This window comes from Aulonocara stuartgranti (genome assembly GCF_965226115.1).
Source record: "Aulonocara stuartgranti genome assembly, chromosome: 14".
NCBI lineage: Eukaryota > Metazoa > Chordata > Actinopteri > Cichliformes > Cichlidae > Aulonocara > Aulonocara stuartgranti.
In genome coordinates, this window is record NC_138950.1 from 1,744,367 (window position 1) to 1,751,758 (window position 7,392).

The window sequence follows — 7,392 nt, forward strand, 5'->3', positions numbered from 1 at the left end:
GAACCACAATGGTCCTCAGCTCCTGCAGTGCTGGCACAGAAGACAGGAAGAACTCCAGCAGTTATGAGAACCATGGAAAGATCCTGCTGCCTCGAGGTACGAGACTCATTTCAATCCCAACAAGCAGATTAGCTTTTTAAATGTGTGAGCGGGGCCACATGTTCGTCTCAGCACGGTGACTAACGGCAGCAGCTATCTGTCTGTGGTGACTCAGACGGTTGGTGGACGAGGTCAGACGGTTGGGTCCTCAAGACAAACACACACACTGAAGTATTTTCCATTTCATGGGTTTAATATTTCTCAGGCTTTTTATAGAAAACTGCTGATTCTCCCTCTTATCTCGTTGTCCTCCCCGTCAGCCTCAGCCTCCTCCTTCCTCCATCTCTGTGACCATTTTAAGCTCCTCTGTGAATTATTTCTGTCACAGCGGAGAACTTGTTCTATGAAACATCTCTTCAAACCCACCTGCCCAGTAAATGTGAATCTACAGTCAGCAACCACACAGTTTCCCTGCAGAGCTAACAGAATCTACCAGCTCCTCCAGAGATCGTTAGCAGACGAGTGTCTTTGATGAACAAATGGACCAGAAACAGCAGCTCAGGGGATCAAAGTGACTGCCTGCATGTCCTCTTCAGAAGAACCACAAAGAGAGACTAAAAAGCAAAAAAGGGAGATCTTCAAACACCTGCAAAAGCACCGCAATGACAGATAAAGTGAGAAAGGGAGGATTTATGAGTCCAAAACTACCACAAAGACATCAAGATAACACAAAATAAGCAAAACACGTCCCAAAAAAGCTGCAAAAAGCAAGAACGAGGCTGCAAAGTGACACAAGAGAACATTATGAAAAGAAGCAACCAAAACAGCACAAATATGTAAGTAAATGACAGCAAGGAGAGTGCAATAACCATAGACAGCTGCAAGACAGAGCAGCCATACAAAGGAACAAATACACACTCAGAGATCATGTTCTCCCGGTGCTGCAGACCAAGCTGGTGACTCTAACCTGGCCGTACAGTCGGTTGGGGTCCGTGGCAGCGCCGGGCTGGCCCGGCTCTGCCCCTTTGAGGCCCGTACTGAGGATTTCATCTCTCAATGACATCAAACAGATGGCAGAGCAGAAAAAGCTGTGACAGACTGAGTGTTCAGAGCAGGCTCACAGGGATTACTGTGCATACACTGAGCTCATTACTAGAAACTGTGGCCATGTTTAATATGAACATCCACCAGAGGAGCAGGAGATTTATACGACAGGAAAGAAACGAAAGCAGAAAAGGTCCGCTTTAATGAGGAGGTGCTGGCAGGAGAGGGTGGGTTTACCATTGATCAATGTCATGATCATATCTGGCAAACGGAGTTCCTTAGAGATGGAATCTCCCCATCAAACATGACCCAGATCTCCGTTTCCACAGTTTACTGATTACTTATACAATAAACATGATAGTCGCTGACGTCCTTCATAAATACAAAGTCTGGAGTCATCAACCAGTTCCTGAAAGCAATCAAACTGTCCAAATGATTTCAGCTGTAAGCGATCGCTGTGGCTGTTCTCACACGTGATGCAGGAAAGATGGAGGACGGGGTTAAGCTGCTCTCATGTCGAGGGTCCCGCAGAGACAAACGGCGCATACTGCAGGAAGAAGACGCTGAAAACAGAGCACGAGTGCAGTCATTAACGCTGCTGCGTGCTTAGGTTTACTCGCTGATCCTCAGCTTCACATCTGCACTGAGTCAGCCTGAGAGGGATTCTTCTCTGAACCCTTCAAATATCTGTGAAACTGTGAATTCTGCCGCACATGAACAGAGCCCATGAACCCGGAGAGGCCGAGAACGACCGCTGAGCGCTAGCAGAACATCTGCGCGTCGGTGCTGACCATGCAGCCCATGTGGTGCAGTGTGCCTCGTTCACATCTCTGCCACTGCAAGAATTTATAGCTGTGATTTCCCAACTTGATACTGTGATTATCTCAGGAGATAAAAATGCTGCACAATCTGATCGAATGTTTCCTCAAGATAACATAGCTGAAGTCTGAAATCATCACGCTGGGCCCGGCTTCAGGATCCTGAGCACCGACTGATATCCAGGCATGAAGCACACAAAGATGCAGTTTCACAAACAGAGGAGGAGGAGGGGGCACAAAGGATGAGGGGGGGAGGACTGAAACGCGACTGACCTCCAGTGAAAAATTGAAACCAGTTGTGTTTCTGTGTGTTTGTGATGTGATGTGAGAGGAGGCCTGTATTTTTTTAAAGCCGTTCCCACGACACCAAACGACCTCGGGCTCTCTCGCCCTCTCTCTCTCTATAAATGGCTCGTCTGGTGGCGTTTTGGTGACCAGTCAGACTTAAAAAGGACAGAGAGAGAGCGAGAGGGGAAACTATTCAGAGAATGAGACAGACGGGCGAAAGCGGCCGTTCGGCTGGGTTTAAAGGAAGTTAGGACATGAACTGTTTCTTTCCAGAGGCTTGGGAAGGATTTCAGTCCCCCGTCTGTGTGTGCAGGCCTGCAGGCACGAGGTGGGGGGGCTCAGCTTCCTTAGCACAAAGACAGCTGGCCTGCTTCTGTCCGACACCTACACAGCTTCCTGAACACGCTGGAGCCGCCATGCTGGATGAGCCAGGTCTTTGTTCAGCTCTGAAAACAAAAGGTTACGGCCCGCACGTCGCAGCCTCTCATCGACCACGAACAGAACCACAAAAAAACTGTTTATAGCAAAAAGTGACAGCTTGTTTTCCTCAGTGGGAACAAATGACCTGTAAGGGTTTCAAGCTGCCACTTGGGTCCCCGTGTATTTATGTATTTATGCTCCGGCAGAGTGAAAAACTGCAAACGCTGGCCGGACATGCGATGGTTAAACATGTGATTACAATTAGGCAGGAACCAAAATGTCCCAGTATAGGAGTGTACATGGAAACCACTCATTCACATCAAGAGGAACAAAGGCCACGGATCTACTCTGAAACAGAAATATTCTCCTCCAAACTCATCAACACTGTGCAACAGAACCAGAATTTTACCCTCTAACATTTCTGAGTATGAACACGTATGTTACTAATAATCCACACGTCTGTGTTTGTCCAACATCAGCAGAGCAGCAACCAAAGCTGGCACGAACATTTATCTGATACCTTATAACCACATATAACAACAACTAAAACTGAACGATGGTGTAGTACGGACCTGGGAACCATGACTATGTGTACACCTTTCATTTTGTCTGAGCAAACACCCAACACGCATAGCAGAAACTGGCAACTGACAATTTTCTAACATCAGGATAAAAACACTGCAGATCAGATTTATTATGTTGAGAAAATGTTTAGGATGAGCGACACGAGCACCGATCCAGCTGCAGCTCACAGTCGTGACCATGAAAAGCTCTCTGACTGCTTCGTGTCTTTGTAGCGTGACTGTGACTTTTCAGTGATTTAAACTATTCCGTACATGTACCCTGTACGTCCTACATCTTATGTCTCATTACTGAAGAAGGGGAAAAAGCCAAACCATTAAAGTCAAGTTGGCTTTGGTCCATGAAACATTTGTGCCCAGGGTCTGTAACTTGATGAGCCAGACATGGCTAACTGCATGGAACAAAGATTTGGAAACTGAAATCTGACCACAGACCAAACGTTGCTGGATGAAGCAAACAGCTTCGAACTTTCCATCAGAAAAAGTCTGAAGAGCAAACTGTTTACTTCTTAGACTTAGCATAAGATTCTGATTGTACAGCAGGTCGATCTGAGCAGTTGTTTAAAGGTACAGTGTGCAAAATCTCATCGCTAGATGTCAGCAGATTACAGATGGTAATCAAGTGAGTTCTGTTTTCTTAACTCTCCTAATTCATTTTAGCTACAGTGGACAATGTAGGACAAATAATCTGTAGTGAGTATAGTCTGTCAGTCCGCTGTTTACCTCAGCTGTTAATGGGGCCACGTCCATTTCCTCTGAAAGAAGCTGTAAAACTTTGTGAAATGAGTCTGATACGAGTCGATGAATCACTACAGCTCATTTCTCTCCAATGACAGCGATGCTGAGGAGATCCATCCATCCATTCGCTTCTGCTTATCCTTTTCAGGGTCGCGGGGGCGCTGAAGCCTATCCCAGCTGTCATAGGGAGAGAGGCGGGGTACACTCTGAGATCGTTTGAGGATATCCTGAACTTAGCTGTTAGCATATCTTATGTGCTTTTCACTTTTTAAACAGCTGTTAGCTACTCTTAGCCTCTCATAGCTGCTGTTAGCCCTTAATAGCCACTGTTAGCCTTTTTAACAGTTGTTAGCTACTGTTAACCTCTGCTAGCTGCTGTTAGCCTCTGTTAGCTACAGTTGGCTGGAACTCTCCCACAGTCTGTCTTTGTCCTGTCTTCATACACTGACGTCTAATCAGTCGGCAGATGGCCACGCCTCCCTGAGCCTGGTTCTGCTAGAGGTTCCTTCCTGTTAAAAGGGAGTTTTCCTTCCCTCTTTTGCCAAAGCACTTGCTCATAGTGAAAAACTGAATTGAACTGAATTATTGAAACTCTTTTAAATGGTTCAAACATTGTTGGACTCTTAGTGAATAAACTGTCACACGATGTGAGGATATTATCAAACTGTTTATCAGAGGAAAAAGTGTGTTTTTTGACTTATTTAGGAGATGAGGCTGATCTTTAAATCAAAATAAACTAATAATGTATACCGTGTATGTGGTTGGTCTCTAACCACATAAACAAAATCTAGTTGGACAAAAGAGCTAGCGCTAATGTTCCCCCTCGTCAGATTCCAGAAACAACCAGATATTCGTCATGGTTACTCAGTCCATCTTTCACATACATACTACTGTATCTTAATAACTGTACTGTTCCCACAGTGCACCGACACCTCTGTCCTCCTCCCTGTTGCTCAGGTGATGTCAGTGATGGGGGATGACTGGTCTCCCTGTTTCAGAACAAAAACCCAGCTGACTCACTGCACAACCTTCACCGTGTGTGTGTGTTTAGCTCCATATCTGGGAAGTGAGCTAATATCAGTCTTCAGGGTCTAATTTTAGAGTAGTGTGTTTTATTGCAACACCAAGGACGCAGTGAGCCCATACAGTCTCCCTCTCACACTCAGTCCTGATGTTTCCTATTCGGTGGGTCCACAGAGACCCAAGCCGGGCCGCACTCAGCCAGCTGGACCCAGAAATCACCAGGAATCATCCACGGCTGATGAATTCATCATGGAAAAAAATCATTCTGACAACAACAGACGCCTCAAAGCACTTTCTATTGTAAGGTAAAGACCGTAAAATATTACAGAGAAACCACAACAATTAGACAACCTTCATTAGTGAATACTTGGTGACAGTGGGAAGGAAAAACTACCTTTTAACAGAAAGAAACCTCCAGCAGAGACTGGTCGAGGGTGAAGGGAGGAAGACAGAACAAAGACATGCTGTGGAAGAGAGCCAGAGATAATAATAAGTAATGATTAAATGCAGAGAGGTCTGTTAACACATAGTGAGTAAAGAAGAAACACCCAGTGCATCATGGGAATCCCCGGCAGCCTACGTCTATTGCAGCATAACTAAGGGAGGATTCAGGGTCACCTGGTCCAGCCCTAACTATATGCTTTAGCAAAAAGGAAAGTTTGAAGCCTAATCTTGAAAGTAGAGATAGTGTCTGTCTCCTGAATCCAAACTGGAAGCTGGTTCCACAGAAGACGGGCCTGAAAACTGAAGGCTCTGCCTCCCATTCTACTTTTAAATACTCTAGGAACAACAAGTAGGCCTGCAGAGCGAGAGCGAAGCGCTCTAATAGGGTGATATGGTACTACAAGGTCATTAAGATAAGATGGGGCCTGATTATTTAAGACCTTGTATGTGAGGAGCAGGATTTTGAATTCTGGAGTTAACAGGAAGCCAAAACAGGAGAAATCTGCTCTCTCTTTCTAGTCCCTGTGAGTGTATGAATGTAGACAGACTTGTAACTGATCTCAGGTCAGCAGGTGGCTTGTTCCCGTTAGCAAGCTGGTTATCAGTGCCATCATCGCTGCGGCTGAGTCTCCACCCACTGAATGAAGCATGTTTGGTGCTCCTTCCTTCACAACCAGCGCATCTCTGCAGCCGTCCTTACTGTGGAGAGTTTGTCGGCCATTGTTGCCTTTAATATTTTTTATTTTGTTCTGACCTGATTAAAGCCCGTGTCCATGTTGAAGCCTCCATTTAACACAAAAGAATAAACTATTATTATTTTATCAGATCAGAGTTTGTTTTTTTTCTTTGAGGCCTTTATTTCATTTAACGACCGTCCCAACTGCAGCAGCTGCAGCTCCAAGTGCAAACAGCAGGACGCTGTCGCCAGGCAGATCCTCGGCTCGTACCCTGTTACCAAGCCCCACTGCAACTGTTGGCCCCGGCCTCTGCCCACTGTCTCCACAGTGCATATTTGAAATGGTGAGGCAGGGAGGAGCATGGCAGAACACATGGCTGTGCACTCTCTGTTATCAGCTCACATGTCCTCATAAAGCACAGTTTTAACTCAGAGCCTCCTGATTTGAGTGAACTGCCTTCAGAAAACTTTGACTCGACTCCAGGATCAAATATTTAAGCTCAGAGGCTGAAAAACGGAGCAAAGCACCAAACCTGCAGTTCTTCTAATGTCCACCGGAGGCTCCAGCAGTGAGTCCGTCAGTGTTTACTGGGCCTGTGTCCTGTCTGTTCGCTGTCAGCATCATGTGACAAGCAGCTCATATCTGCTGAGGTGTCCACAGCTGTCTGGGCATCTCCGACTTTGTTAGCGACATTTCTGCGATTCCGGAGAACGAGAGGGAATTTCAGAGGTGACAGCAGCTCATAGTTTGTTCTACAGAGACACGGACGCTCATCTGCTGGATGTGAAAGGCCTTCAGCGTGTGCGACAATCTGCTGACAGATGTCAGCTGTGCCTCTCTGTGTCTGTTATCACTGCTGTGGCTGTCCACATGAGCCAAACCCCCAAAACTCCAACAGCCACCAACAAGATTGCTGCCTGTGATTGGTGTTCCATGGGTGACACAGACTTTTGAATCACTTTATTCAGGAAATTCACAACCGTGGGATAAATAAAGTCCATCCTTCATCATTGTCCTCACCTGTGTATCCGTTTCATGGCACAGGTTGGAGCCTATCCCAGCCTTCAGTGGGTGAGAGGTGAAGTTCACTGTGGACAAGTGTTCAGTCCGTGACAGGATGGACAGATGAATTGTGTAGGAAAGGAACATTTTCCACAATCTTAAAATAAGCATTTTTTAGTTTAAAAAGCTGAAATAGTTACAAATGTATCCAAATATTAAAGCTACAAATGAGGATACATCTGCAGTACTGTAGAAGTGTTCTTACTGGAGGCAGATGACGTCATAACCTACAAATAGCTGTTCTCAGCTTTAATCCGT